Source organism: Rhinoderma darwinii, unplaced genomic scaffold (genome assembly GCF_050947455.1).
Source record: "Rhinoderma darwinii isolate aRhiDar2 unplaced genomic scaffold, aRhiDar2.hap1 Scaffold_422, whole genome shotgun sequence".
Classification (NCBI taxonomy): Eukaryota; Metazoa; Chordata; class Amphibia; order Anura; family Rhinodermatidae; genus Rhinoderma; species Rhinoderma darwinii.
In genome coordinates this window covers 194,055-207,718 of record NW_027463769.1, presented here as the reverse complement: position 1 = coordinate 207,718, position 13,664 = coordinate 194,055, and the positions used below count along the sequence as shown (strand labels likewise).

Below are 13,664 nucleotides of genomic sequence, written 5' to 3'. Positions count from 1 at the left end.
GAGGAGGAATCTACATAAAAACGCCTTCCTGGCAACGCCCAAATGCCCTGCTGCCATGCAGATAAACACTGGCAGCGGCAGCAAGTGCATGCCCACAGCCACCCCTTGTTCCTTCACACCTTGTATCAGCTGTAATCCAGTCCAGTCCAGTGCTGCCTGCTGAGCAGCACTGACCAACACTGCCTGGGCCCAGGCTTTTATCTCTGAGGCCCCATTATGATGTCAGAAAGCTGGCTCTGGAATCCTGAGGGCTCCACTATGACACGTGCAAAGTTCCGTCTGAACTTTATATAAGACGGTGAGGCTCAGTCAGTCACTCAGTGTTGCCTGAGAGGGCAACACTGCAACAGCCGGCCGCCAGGCTGTCTTTTTTTTGCACAGCTAGTTGCCTCCAGGAGGCCACAAGAGGGAGACAAGGGACTGCAAAATGGAAAATAGGCATCCACCAACTTTACAGACAACTTCTCCTTGCTCCTACAACCTCCATCCTTGCACAGTTTGTTATTCTTCTAGGTAACATAGTAACAAATCCAAATTGCTGCTCTCTTTGTAGGCAAGCAAGGCTTTGTTGCAACTGCAATTCTTACTTCTTCTTGAAATGTAGGGACGACAGTACATTCCATCACATCCATCTAGTGTACACAGGTAGGTCCATTGTGGCGGGCAGGCGAGCGGGCGGGCTGCTTTATTGGCTGTTTGCTGTTCCCCTACTCCACTCCACTATTTGACTGTTGTGCTGCATCAATCAATCAATCAATCAATCAATCAATCAATCAATCAATCAATCAATCAATCAGTGGCTGGCTCAGGTGCAGCTCTTTAACTTACCTAAAAGGGAGGGCGGAGAGAAGACAAGGAAGGTGAATGAGGTGTTCCAATGTGAAATGCCGGAAACACAGAAACACAGACGACACACAACAAGAGGTGGCAATCTATTCATTAATTGCATTTAATCAATGAGCTCATTATCACTCATGCATTGTCCAACAGGTGTTGAAATAATGGGATTAAAAGGGGAGATCCCTTCAGAAAGACAGAAACAATAGCAAAGACAAAAAACACTTTTGGAATCTGCTTTTAGTCAACACATAAGGAAAGGGTGCACCGGTCCTGGAAATACTGCAATACCAGGTCAATGCGTGGAGTGGACAGAGCAAGCTCTATTTCCATCTCCCTGTTCTAAAAATCCATTTAATATATGGTCCCCAGATAGGGGACGTATCAGATATTAAACTGATAAGAACAGATACTACACTTGATCTTAGCCAAAAGGCCGAGAAGCGATAACCCGAACGGGCCGCGCGTTGCCCGAGCCTGCCCGATACTGCTGTTCAGCCCTTGCAGCGATTCAGCCTACTTCTAGGCAATTCCATGGGGCCCTGCAGGCTCACACACTCACAGCTACACGGGAGGTGAATAAAGGCCGGAGAGGAAGCCAGACAGGATTTGCTTCTTTTGCTTGCACCACAATGCAGTGCTGAAAGAGGAGGAATCTACATAAAAACGCCTTCCTGGCAACGCCCAAATGCCCTGCTGCCATGCAGATAAACACTGGCAGCGGCAGCAAGTGCATGCCCACAGCCACCCCTTGTTCCTTCACACCTTGTATCAGCTGTAATCCAGTCCAGTCCAGTGCTGCCTGCTGAGCAGCACTGACCAACACTGCCTGGGCCCAGGCTTTTATCTCTGAGGCCCCATTATGATGTCAGAAAGCTGGCTCTGGAATCCTGAGGGCTCCACTATGACACGTGCAAAGTTCCGTCTGAACTTTATATAAGACGGTGAGGCTCAGTCAGTCACTCAGTGTTGCCTGAGAGGGCAACACTGCAACAGCCGGCCGCCAGGCTGTCTTTTTTTTGCACAGCTAGTTGCCTCCAGGAGGCCACAAGAGGGAGACAAGGGACTGCAAAATGGAAAATAGGCATCCACCAACTTTACAGACAACTTCTCCTTGCTCCTACAACCTCCATCCTTGCACAGTTTGTTATTCTTCTAGGTAACATAGTAACAAATCCAAATTGCTGCTCTCTTTGTAGGCAAGCAAGGCTTTGTTGCAACTGCAATTCTTACTTCTTCTTGAAATGTAGGGACGACAGTACATTCCATCACATCCATCTAGTGTACACAGGTAGGTCCATTGTGGCGGGCAGGCGAGCGGGCGGGCTGCTTTATTGGCTGTTTGCTGTTCCCCTACTCCACTCCACTATTTGACTGTTGTGCTGCATCAATCAATCAATCAATCAATCAATCAATCAATCAATCAATCAATCAGTGGCTGGCTCAGGTGCAGCTCTTTAACTTACCTAAAAGGGAGGGCGGAGAGAAGACAAGGAAGGTGAATGAGGTGTTCCAATGTGAAATGCCGGAAACACAGAAACACAGACGACACACAACAAGAGGTGGCAATCTATTCATTAATTGCATTTAATCAATGAGCTCATTATCACTCATGCATTGTCCAACAGGTGTTGAAATAATGGGATTAAAAGGGGAGATCCCTTCAGAAAGACAGAAACAATAGCAAAGACAAAAAACACTTTTGGAATCTGCTTTTAGTCAACACATAAGGAAAGGGTGCACCGGTCCTGGAAATACTGCAATACCAGGTCAATGCGTGGAGTGGACAGAGCAAGCTCTATTTCCATCTCCCTGTTCTAAAAATCCATTTAATATATGGTCCCCAGATAGGGGACGTATCAGATATTAAACTGATAAGAACAGATACTACACTTGATCTTAGCCAAAAGGCCGAGAAGCGATAACCCGAACGGGCCGCGCGTTGCCCGAGCCTGCCCGATACTGCTGTTCAGCCCTTGCAGTGATTCAGCCTACTTCTAGGCAATTCCATGGGGCCCTGCAGGCTCACACACTCACAGCTACACGGGAGGTGAATAAAGGCCGGAGAGGAAGCCAGACAGGATTTGCTTCTTTTGCTTGCACCACAATGCAGTGCTGAAAGAGGAGGAATCTACATAAAAACGCCTTCCTGGCAACGCCCAAATGCCCTGCTGCCATGCAGATAAACACTGGCAGCGGCAGCAAGTGCATGCCCACAGCCACCCCTTGTTCCTTCACACCTTGTATCAGCTGTAATCCAGTCCAGTCCAGTGCTGCCTGCTGAGCAGCACTGACCAACACTGCCTGGGCCCAGGCTTTTATCTCTGAGGCCCCATTATGATGTCAGAAAGCTGGCTCTGGAATCCTGAGGGCTCCACTATGACACGTGCAAAGTTCCGTCTGAACTTTATATAAGACGGTGAGGCTCAGTCAGTCACTCAGTGTTGCCTGAGAGGGCAACACTGCAACAGCCGGCCGCCAGGCTGTCTTTTTTTTGCACAGCTAGTTGCCTCCAGGAGGCCACAAGAGGGAGACAAGGGACTGCAAAATGGAAAATAGGCATCCACCAACTTTACAGACAACTTCTCCTTGCTCCTACAACCTCCATCCTTGCACAGTTTGTTATTCTTCTAGGTAACATAGTAACAAATCCAAATTGCTGCTCTCTTTGTAGGCAAGCAAGGCTTTGTTGCAACTGCAATTCTTACTTCTTCTTGAAATGTAGGGACGACAGTACATTCCATCACATCCATCTAGTGTACACAGGTAGGTCCATTGTGGCGGGCAGGCGAGCGGGCGGGCTGCTTTATTGGCTGTTTGCTGTTCCCCTACTCCACTCCACTATTTGACTGTTGTGCTGCATCAATCAATCAATCAATCAATCAATCAATCAATCAATCAATCAATCAATCAGTGGCTGGCTCAGGTGCAGCTCTTTAACTTACCTAAAAGGGAGGGCGGAGAGAAGACAAGGAAGGTGAATGAGGTGTTCCAATGTGAAATGCCGGAAACACAGAAACACAGACGACACACAACAAGAGGTGGCAATCTATTCATTAATTGCATTTAATCAATGAGCTCATTATCACTCATGCATTGTCCAACAGGTGTTGAAATAATGGGATTAAAAGGGGAGATCCCTTCAGAAAGACAGAAACAATAGCAAAGACAAAAAACACTTTTGGAATCTGCTTTTAGTCAACACATAAGGAAAGGGTGCACCGGTCCTGGAAATACTGCAATACCAGGTCAATGCGTGGAGTGGACAGAGCAAGCTCTATTTCCATCTCCCTGTTCTAAAAATCCATTTAATATATGGTCCCCAGATAGGGGACGTATCAGATATTAAACTGATAAGAACAGATACTACACTTGATCTTAGCCAAAAGGCCGAGAAGCGATAACCCGAACGGGCCGCGCGTTGCCCGAGCCTGCCCGATACTGCTGTTCAGCCCTTGCAGTGATTCAGCCTACTTCTAGGCAATTCCATGGGGCCCTGCAGGCTCACACACTCACAGCTACACGGGAGGTGAATAAAGGCCGGAGAGGAAGCCAGACAGGATTTGCTTCTTTTGCTTGCACCACAATGCAGTGCTGAAAGAGGAGGAATCTACATAAAAACGCCTTCCTGGCAACGCCCAAATGCCCTGCTGCCATGCAGATAAACACTGGCAGCGGCAGCAAGTGCATGCCCACAGCCACCCCTTGTTCCTTCACACCTTGTATCAGCTGTAATCCAGTCCAGTCCAGTGCTGCCTGCTGAGCAGCACTGACCAACACTGCCTGGGCCCAGGCTTTTATCTCTGAGGCCCCATTATGATGTCAGAAAGCTGGCTGGCTCTGGAATCCTGAGGGCTCCACTATGACACGTGCAAAGTTCCGTCTGAACTTTATATAAGACGGTGAGGCTCAGTCAGTCACTCAGTGTTGCCTGAGAGGGCAACACTGCAACAGCCGGCCGCCAGGCTGTCTTTTTTTTGCACAGCTAGTTGCCTCCAGGAGGCCACAAGAGGGAGACAAGGGACTGCAAAATGGAAAATAGGCATCCACCAACTTTACAGACAACTTCTCCTTGCTCCTACAACCTCCATCCTTGCACAGTTTGTTATTCTTCTAGGTAACATAGTAACAAATCCAAATTGCTGCTCTCTTTGTAGGCAAGCAAGGCTTTGTTGCAACTGCAATTCTTACTTCTTCTTGAAATGTAGGGACGACAGTACATTCCATCACATCCATCTAGTGTACACAGGTAGGTCCATTGTGGCGGGCAGGCGAGCGGGCGGGCTGCTTTATTGGCTGTTTGCTGTTCCCCTACTCCACTCCACTATTTGACTGTTGTGCTGCATCAATCAATCAATCAATCAATCAATCAATCAATCAATCAGTGGCTGGCTCAGGTGCAGCTCTTTAACTTACCTAAAAGGGAGGGCGGAGAGAAGACAAGGAAGGTGAATGAGGTGTTCCAATGTGAAATGCCGGAAACACAGAAACACAGACGACACACAACAAGAGGTGGCAATCTATTCATTAATTGCATTTAATCAATGAGCTCATTATCACTCATGCATTGTCCAACAGGTGTTGAAATAATGGGATTAAAAGGGGAGATCCCTTCAGAAAGACAGAAACAATAGCAAAGACAAAAAACACTTTTGGAATCTGCTTTTAGTCAACACATAAGGAAAGGGTGCACCGGTCCTGGAAATACTGCAATACCAGGTCAATGCGTGGAGTGGACAGAGCAAGCTCTATTTCCATCTCCCTGTTCTAAAAATCCATTTAATATATGGTCCCCAGATAGGGGACGTATCAGATATTAAACTGATAAGAACAGATACTACACTTGATCTTAGCCAAAAGGCCGAGAAGCGATAACCCGAACGGGCCGCGCGTTGCCCGAGCCTGCCCGATACTGCTGTTCAGCCCTTGCAGCGATTCAGCCTACTTCTAGGCAATTCCATGGGGCCCTGCAGGCTCACACACTCACAGCTACACGGGAGGTGAATAAAGGCCGGAGAGGAAGCCAGACAGGATTTGCTTCTTTTGCTTGCACCACAATGCAGTGCTGAAAGAGGAGGAATCTACATAAAAACGCCTTCCTGGCAACGCCCAAATGCCCTGCTGCCATGCAGATAAACACTGGCAGCGGCAGCAAGTGCATGCCCACAGCCACCCCTTGTTCCTTCACACCTTGTATCAGCTGTAATCCAGTCCAGTCCAGTGCTGCCTGCTGAGCAGCACTGACCAACACTGCCTGGGCCCAGGCTTTTATCTCTGAGGCCCCATTATGATGTCAGAAAGCTGGCTCTGGAATCCTGAGGGCTCCACTATGACACGTGCAAAGTTCCGTCTGAACTTTATATAAGACGGTGAGGCTCAGTCAGTCACTCAGTGTTGCCTGAGAGGGCAACACTGCAACAGCCGGCCGCCAGGCTGTCTTTTTTTTGCACAGCTAGTTGCCTCCAGGAGGCCACAAGAGGGAGACAAGGGACTGCAAAATGGAAAATAGGCATCCACCAACTTTACAGACAACTTCTCCTTGCTCCTACAACCTCCATCCTTGCACAGTTTGTTATTCTTCTAGGTAACATAGTAACAAATCCAAATTGCTGCTCTCTTTGTAGGCAAGCAAGGCTTTGTTGCAACTGCAATTCTTACTTCTTCTTGAAATGTAGGGACGACAGTACATTCCATCACATCCATCTAGTGTACACAGGTAGGTCCATTGTGGCGGGCAGGCGAGCGGGCGGGCTGCTTTATTGGCTGTTTGCTGTTCCCCTACTCCACTCCACTATTTGACTGTTGTGCTGCATCAATCAATCAATCAATCAATCAATCAATCAATCAATCAATCAATCAATCAGTGGCTGGCTCAGGTGCAGCTCTTTAACTTACCTAAAAGGGAGGGCGGAGAGAAGACAAGGAAGGTGAATGAGGTGTTCCAATGTGAAATGCCGGAAACACAGAAACACAGACGACACACAACAAGAGGTGGCAATCTATTCATTAATTGCATTTAATCAAAGAGCTCATTATCACTCATGCATTGTCCAACAGGTGTTGAAATAATGGGATTAAAAGGGGAGATCCCTTCAGAAAGACAGAAACAATAGCAAAGACAAAAAACACTTTTGGAATCTGCTTTTAGTCAACACATAAGGAAAGGGTGCACCGGTCCTGGAAATACTGCAATACCAGGTCAATGCGTGGAGTGGACAGAGCAAGCTCTATTTCCATCTCCCTGTTCTAAAAATCCATTTAATATATGGTCCCCAGATAGGGGACGTATCAGATATTAAACTGATAAGAACAGATACTACACTTGATCTTAGCCAAAAGGCCGAGAAGCGATAACCCGAACGGGCCGCGCGTTGCCCGAGCCTGCCCGATACTGCTGTTCAGCCCTTGCAGCGATTCAGCCTACTTCTAGGCAATTCCATGGGGCCCTGCAGGCTCACACACTCACAGCTACACGGGAGGTGAATAAAGGCCGGAGAGGAAGCCAGACAGGATTTGCTTCTTTTGCTTGCACCACAATGCAGTGCTGAAAGAGGAGGAATCTACATAAAAACGCCTTCCTGGCAACGCCCAAATGCCCTGCTGCCATGCAGATAAACACTGGCAGCGGCAGCAAGTGCATGCCCACAGCCACCCCTTGTTCCTTCACACCTTGTATCAGCTGTAATCCAGTCCAGTCCAGTGCTGCCTGCTGAGCAGCACTGACCAACACTGCCTGGGCCCAGGCTTTTATCTCTGAGGCCCCATTATGATGTCAGAAAGCTGGCTCTGGAATCCTGAGGGCTCCACTATGACACGTGCAAAGTTCCGTCTGAACTTTATATAAGACGGTGAGGCTCAGTCAGTCACTCAGTGTTGCCTGAGAGGGCAACACTGCAACAGCCGGCCGCCAGGCTGTCTTTTTTTTGCACAGCTAGTTGCCTCCAGGAGGCCACAAGAGGGAGACAAGGGACTGCAAAATGGAAAATAGGCATCCACCAACTTTACAGACAACTTCTCCTTGCTCCTACAACCTCCATCCTTGCACAGTTTGTTATTCTTCTAGGTAACATAGTAACAAATCCAAATTGCTGCTCTCTTTGTAGGCAAGCAAGGCTTTGTTGCAACTGCAATTCTTACTTCTTCTTGAAATGTAGGGGACGACAGTACATTCCATCACATCCATCTAGTGTACACAGGTAGGTCCATTGTGGCGGGCAGGCGAGCGGGCGGGCTGCTTTATTGGCTGTTTGCTGTTCCCCTACTCCACTCCACTATTTGACTGTTGTGCTGCATCAATCATCAATCAATCAATCAATCAATCAATCAATCAATCAATCAATCAATCAATCAATCAGTGGCTGGCTCAGGTGCAGCTCTTTAACTTACCTAAAAGGGAGGGCGGAGAGAAGACAAGGAAGGTGAATGAGGTGTTCCAATGTGAAATGCCGGAAACACAGAAACACAGACGACACACAACAAGAGGTGGCAATCTATTCATTAATTGCATTTAATCAATGAGCTCATTATCACTCATGCATTGTCCAACAGGTGTTGAAATAATGGGATTAAAAGGGGAGATCCCTTCAGAAAGACAGAAACAATAGCAAAGACAAAAAACACTTTTGGAATCTGCTTTTAGTCAACACATAAGGAAAGGGTGCACCGGTCCTGGAAATACTGCAATACCAGGTCAATGCGTGGAGTGGACAGAGCAAGCTCTATTTCCATCTCCCTGTTCTAAAAATCCATTTAATATATGGTCCCCAGATAGGGGACGTATCAGATATTAAACTGATAAGAACAGATACTACACTTGATCTTAGCCAAAAGGCCGAGAAGCGATAACCCGAACGGGCCGCGCGTTGCCCGAGCCTGCCCGATACTGCTGTTCAGCCCTTGCAGCGATTCAGCCTACTTCTAGGCAATTCCATGGGGCCCTGCAGGCTCACACACTCACAGCTACACGGGAGGTGAATAAAGGCCGGAGAGGAAGCCAGACAGGATTTGCTTCTTTTGCTTGCACCACAATGCAGTGCTGAAAGAGGAGGAATCTACATAAAAACGCCTTCCTGGCAACGCCCAAATGCCCTGCTGCCATGCAGATAAACACTGGCAGCGGCAGCAAGTGCATGCCCACAGCCACCCCTTGTTCCTTCACACCTTGTATCAGCTGTAATCCAGTCCAGTCCAGTGCTGCCTGCTGAGCAGCACTGACCAACACTGCCTGGGCCCAGGCTTTTATCTCTGAGGCCCCATTATGATGTCAGAAAGCTGGCTCTGGAATCCTGAGGGCTCCACTATGACACGTGCAAAGTTCCGTCTGAACTTTATATAAGACGGTGAGGCTCAGTCAGTCACTCAGTGTTGCCTGAGAGGGCAACACTGCAACAGCCGGCCGCCAGGCTGTCTTTTTTTTGCACAGCTAGTTGCCTCCAGGAGGCCACAAGAGGGAGACAAGGGACTGCAAAATGGAAAATAGGCATCCACCAACTTTACAGACAACTTCTCCTTGCTCCTACAACCTCCATCCTTGCACAGTTTGTTATTCTTCTAGGTAACATAGTAACAAATCCAAATTGCTGCTCTCTTTGTAGGCAAGCAAGGCTTTGTTGCAACTGCAATTCTTACTTCTTCTTGAAATGTAGGGACGACAGTACATTCCATCACATCCATCTAGTGTACACAGGTAGGTCCATTGTGGCGGGCAGGCGAGCGGGCGGGCTGCTTTATTGGCTGTTTGCTGTTCCCCTACTCCACTCCACTATTTGACTGTTGTGCTGCATCAATCAATCAATCAATCAATCAATCAATCAATCAATCAATCAATCAATCAATCAATCAATCAGTGGCTGGCTCAGGTGCAGCTCTTTAACTTACCTAAAAGGGAGGGCGGAGAGAAGACAAGGAAGGTGAATGAGGTGTTCCAATGTGAAATGCCGGAAACACAGAAACACAGACGACACACAACAAGAGGTGGCAATCTATTCATTAATTGCATTTAATCAATGAGCTCATTATCACTCATGCATTGTCCAACAGGTGTTGAAATAATGGGATTAAAAGGGGAGATCCCTTCAGAAAGACAGAAACAATAGCAAAGACAAAAAACACTTTTGGAATCTGCTTTTAGTCAACACATAAGGAAAGGGTGCACCGGTCCTGGAAATACTGCAATACCAGGTCAATGCGTGGAGTGGACAGAGCAAGCTCTATTTCCATCTCCCTGTTCTAAAAATCCATTTAATATATGGTCCCCAGATAGGGGACGTATCAGATATTAAACTGATAAGAACAGATACTACACTTGATCTTAGCCAAAAGGCCGAGAGGCGATAACCCGAACGGGCCGCGCGTTGCCCGAGCCTGCCCGATACTGCTGTTCAGCCCTTGCAGCGATTCAGCCTACTTCTAGGCAATTCCATGGGGCCCTGCAGGCTCACACACTCACAGCTACACGGGAGGTGAATAAAGGCCGGAGAGGAAGCCAGACAGGATTTGCTTCTTTTGCTTGCACCACAATGCAGTGCTGAAAGAGGAGGAATCTACATAAAAACGCCTTCCTGGCAACGCCCAAATGCCCTGCTGCCATGCAGATAAACACTGGCAGCGGCAGCAAGTGCATGCCCACAGCCACCCCTTGTTCCTTCACACCTTGTATCAGCTGTAATCCAGTCCAGTCCAGTGCTGCCTGCTGAGCAGCACTGACCAACACTGCCTGGGCCCAGGCTTTTATCTCTGAGGCCCCATTATGATGTCAGAAAGCTGGCTCTGGAATCCTGAGGGCTCCACTATGACACGTGCAAAGTTCCGTCTGAACTTTATATAAGACGGTGAGGCTCAGTCAGTCACTCAATGTTGCCTGAGAGGGCAACACTGCAACAGCCGGCCGCCAGGCTGTCTTTTTTTTGCACAGCTAGTTGCCTCCAGGAGGCCACAAGAGGGAGACAAGGGACTGCAAAATGGAAAATAGGCATCCACCAACTTTACAGACAACTTCTCCTTGCTCCTACAACCTCCATCCTTGCACAGTTTGTTATTCTTCTAGGTAACATAGTAACAAATCCAAATTGCTGCTCTCTTTGTAGGCAAGCAAGGCTTTGTTGCAACTGCAATTCTTACTTCTTCTTGAAATGTAGGGACGACAGTACATTCCATCACATCCATCTAGTGTACACAGGTAGGTCCATTGTGGCGGGCAGGCGAGCGGGCGGGCTGCTTTATTGGCTGTTTGCTGTTCCCCTACTCCACTCCACTATTTGACTGTTGTGCTGCATCAATCAATCAATCAATCAATCAATCAATCAATCAATCAATCAATCAATCAATCAAGTGGCTGGCTCAGGTGCAGCTCTTTAACTTACCTAAAAGGGAGGGCGGAGAGAAGACAAGGAAGGTGAATGAGGTGTTCCAATGTGAAATGCCGGAAACACAGAAACACAGACGACACACAACAAGAGGTGGCAATCTATTCATTAATTGCATTTAATCAATGAGCTCATTATCACTCATGCATTGTCCAACAGGTGTTGAAATAATGGGATTAAAAGGGGAGATCCCTTCAGAAAGACAGAAACAATAGCAAAGACAAAAAACACTTTTGGAATCTGCTTTTAGTCAACACATAAGGAAAGGGTGCACCGGTCCTGGAAATACTGCAATACCAGGTCAATGCGTGGAGTGGACAGAGCAAGCTCTATTTCCATCTCCCTGTTCTAAAAATCCATTTAATATATGGTCCCCAGATAGGGGACGTATCAGATATTAAACTGATAAGAACAGATACTACACTTGATCTTAGCCAAAAGGCCGAGAAGCGATAACCCGAACGGGCCGCGCGTTGCCCGAGCCTGCCCGATACTGCTGTTCAGCCCTTGCAGCGATTCAGCCTACTTCTAGGCAATTCCATGGGGCCCTGCAGGCTCACACACTCACAGCTACACGGGAGGTGAATAAAGGCCGGAGAGGAAGCCAGACAGGATTTGCTTCTTTTGCTTGCACCACAATGCAGTGCTGAAAGAGGAGGAATCTACATAAAAACGCCTTCCTGGCAACGCCCAAATGCCCTGCTGCCATGCAGATAAACACTGGCAGCGGCAGCAAGTGCATGCCCACAGCCACCCCTTGTTCCTTCACACCTTGTATCAGCTGTAATCCAGTCCAGTCCAGTGCTGCCTGCTGAGCAGCACTGACCAACACTGCCTGGGCCCAGGCTTTTATCTCTGAGGCCCCATTATGATGTCAGAAAGCTGGCTCTGGAATCCTGAGGGCTCCACTATGACACGTGCAAAGTTCCGTCTGAACTTTATATAAGACGGTGAGGCTCAGTCAGTCACTCAGTGTTGCCTGAGAGGGCAACACTGCAACAGCCGGCCGCCAGGCTGTCTTTTTTTTGCACAGCTAGTTGCCTCCAGGAGGCCACAAGAGGGAGACAAGGGACTGCAAAATGGAAAATAGGCATCCACCAACTTTACAGACAACTTCTCCTTGCTCCTACAACCTCCATCCTTGCACAGTTTGTTATTCTTCTAGGTAACATAGTAACAAATCCAAATTGCTGCTCTCTTTGTAGGCAAGCAAGGCTTTGTTGCAACTGCAATTCTTACTTCTTCTTGAAATGTAGGGACGACAGTACATTCCATCACATCCATCTAGTGTACACAGGTAGGTCCATTGTGGCGGGCAGGCGAGCGGGCGGGCTGCTTTATTGGCTGTTTGCTGTTCCCCTACTCCACTCCACTATTTGACTGTTGTGCTGCATCAATCAATCAATCAATCAATCAATCAATCAATCAATCAATCAATCAATCAATCAGTGGCTGGCTCAGGTGCAGCTCTTTAACTTACCTAAAAGGGAGGGCGGAGAGAAGACAAGGAAGGTGAATGAGGTGTTCCAATGTGAAATGCCGGAAACACAGAAACACAGACGACACACAACAAGAGGTGGCAATCTATTCATTAATTGCATTTAATCAATGAGCTCATTATCACTCATGCATTGTCCAACAGGTGTTGAAATAATGGGATTAAAAGGGGAGATCCCTTCAGAAAGACAGAAACAATAGCAAAGACAAAAAACACTTTTGGAATCTGCTTTTAGTCAACACATAAGGAAAGGGTGCACCGGTCCTGGAAATACTGCAATACCAGGTCAATGCGTGGAGTGGACAGAGCAAGCTCTATTTCCATCTCCCTGTTCTAAAAATCCATTTAATATATGGTCCCCAGATAGGGGACGTATCAGATATTAAACTGATAAGAACAGATACTACACTTGATCTTAGCCAAAAGGCCGAGAAGCGATAACCCGAACGGGCCGCGCGTTGCCCGAGCCTGCCCGATACTGCTGTTCAGCCCTTGCAGCGATTCAGCCTACTTCTAGGCAATTCCATGGGGCCCTGCAGGCTCACACACTCACAGCTACACGGGAGGTGAATAAAGGCCGGAGAGGAAGCCAGACAGGATTTGCTTCTTTTGCTTGCACCACAATGCAGTGCTGAAAGAGGAGGAATCTACATAAAAACGCCTTCCTGGCAACGCCCAAATGCCCTGCTGCCATGCAGATAAACACTGGCAGCGGCAGCAAGTGCATGCCCACAGCCACCCCTTGTTCCTTCACACCTTGTATCAGCTGTAATCCAGTCCAGTCCAGTGCTGCCTGCTGAGCAGCACTGACCAACACTGCCTGGGCCCAGGCTTTTATCTCTGAGGCCCCATTATGATGTCAGAAAGCTGGCTCTGGAATCCTGAGGGCTCCACTATGACACGTGCAAAGTTCCGTCTGAACTTTATATAAGACGGTGAGGCTCAGTCAGTCACTCAGTGTTGCC

The 13,664-nt window shown here is 47.9% G+C and overlaps 9 non-coding genes across 9 annotated transcripts; all 9 read right to left on the bottom strand.

The window, feature by feature from the left end:
- Nucleotides 1-1,094: 1,094 nt before the first annotated feature.
- Nucleotides 1,095-1,285, bottom strand: LOC142710172 (U2 spliceosomal RNA). Its single transcript, XR_012869272.1, has one exon. It is a non-coding gene; the product is annotated as a U2 spliceosomal RNA (small nuclear RNA).
- A 1,284-nt stretch (nucleotides 1,286-2,569) lies between these two features.
- Nucleotides 2,570-2,760, bottom strand: LOC142710169 (U2 spliceosomal RNA). Its single transcript, XR_012869271.1, has one exon. It is a non-coding gene; the product is annotated as a U2 spliceosomal RNA (small nuclear RNA).
- A 1,288-nt stretch (nucleotides 2,761-4,048) lies between these two features.
- On the bottom strand, nucleotides 4,049-4,239 carry LOC142710168 (U2 spliceosomal RNA). The gene has a single exon (XR_012869270.1). It is a non-coding gene; the product is annotated as a U2 spliceosomal RNA (small nuclear RNA).
- A 1,280-nt stretch (nucleotides 4,240-5,519) lies between these two features.
- Nucleotides 5,520-5,710, bottom strand: LOC142710167 (U2 spliceosomal RNA). Its single transcript, XR_012869269.1, has one exon. It is a non-coding gene; the product is annotated as a U2 spliceosomal RNA (small nuclear RNA).
- A 1,288-nt stretch (nucleotides 5,711-6,998) lies between these two features.
- Nucleotides 6,999-7,189, bottom strand: LOC142710166 (U2 spliceosomal RNA). Its single transcript, XR_012869268.1, has one exon. It is a non-coding gene; the product is annotated as a U2 spliceosomal RNA (small nuclear RNA).
- Nucleotides 7,190-8,489: 1,300 nt separating this feature from the next.
- LOC142710164 (U2 spliceosomal RNA) lies at nucleotides 8,490-8,680 on the bottom strand. Its single transcript, XR_012869266.1, has one exon. It is a non-coding gene; the product is annotated as a U2 spliceosomal RNA (small nuclear RNA).
- A 1,300-nt stretch (nucleotides 8,681-9,980) lies between these two features.
- Nucleotides 9,981-10,171, bottom strand: LOC142710191 (U2 spliceosomal RNA). Its single transcript, XR_012869290.1, has one exon. It is a non-coding gene; the product is annotated as a U2 spliceosomal RNA (small nuclear RNA).
- Nucleotides 10,172-11,464: 1,293 nt separating this feature from the next.
- On the bottom strand, nucleotides 11,465-11,655 carry LOC142710163 (U2 spliceosomal RNA). The gene has a single exon (XR_012869265.1). It is a non-coding gene; the product is annotated as a U2 spliceosomal RNA (small nuclear RNA).
- Nucleotides 11,656-12,947: 1,292 nt separating this feature from the next.
- Nucleotides 12,948-13,138, bottom strand: LOC142710162 (U2 spliceosomal RNA). The gene has a single exon (XR_012869264.1). It is a non-coding gene; the product is annotated as a U2 spliceosomal RNA (small nuclear RNA).
- Nucleotides 13,139-13,664: the final 526 nt, after the last annotated feature.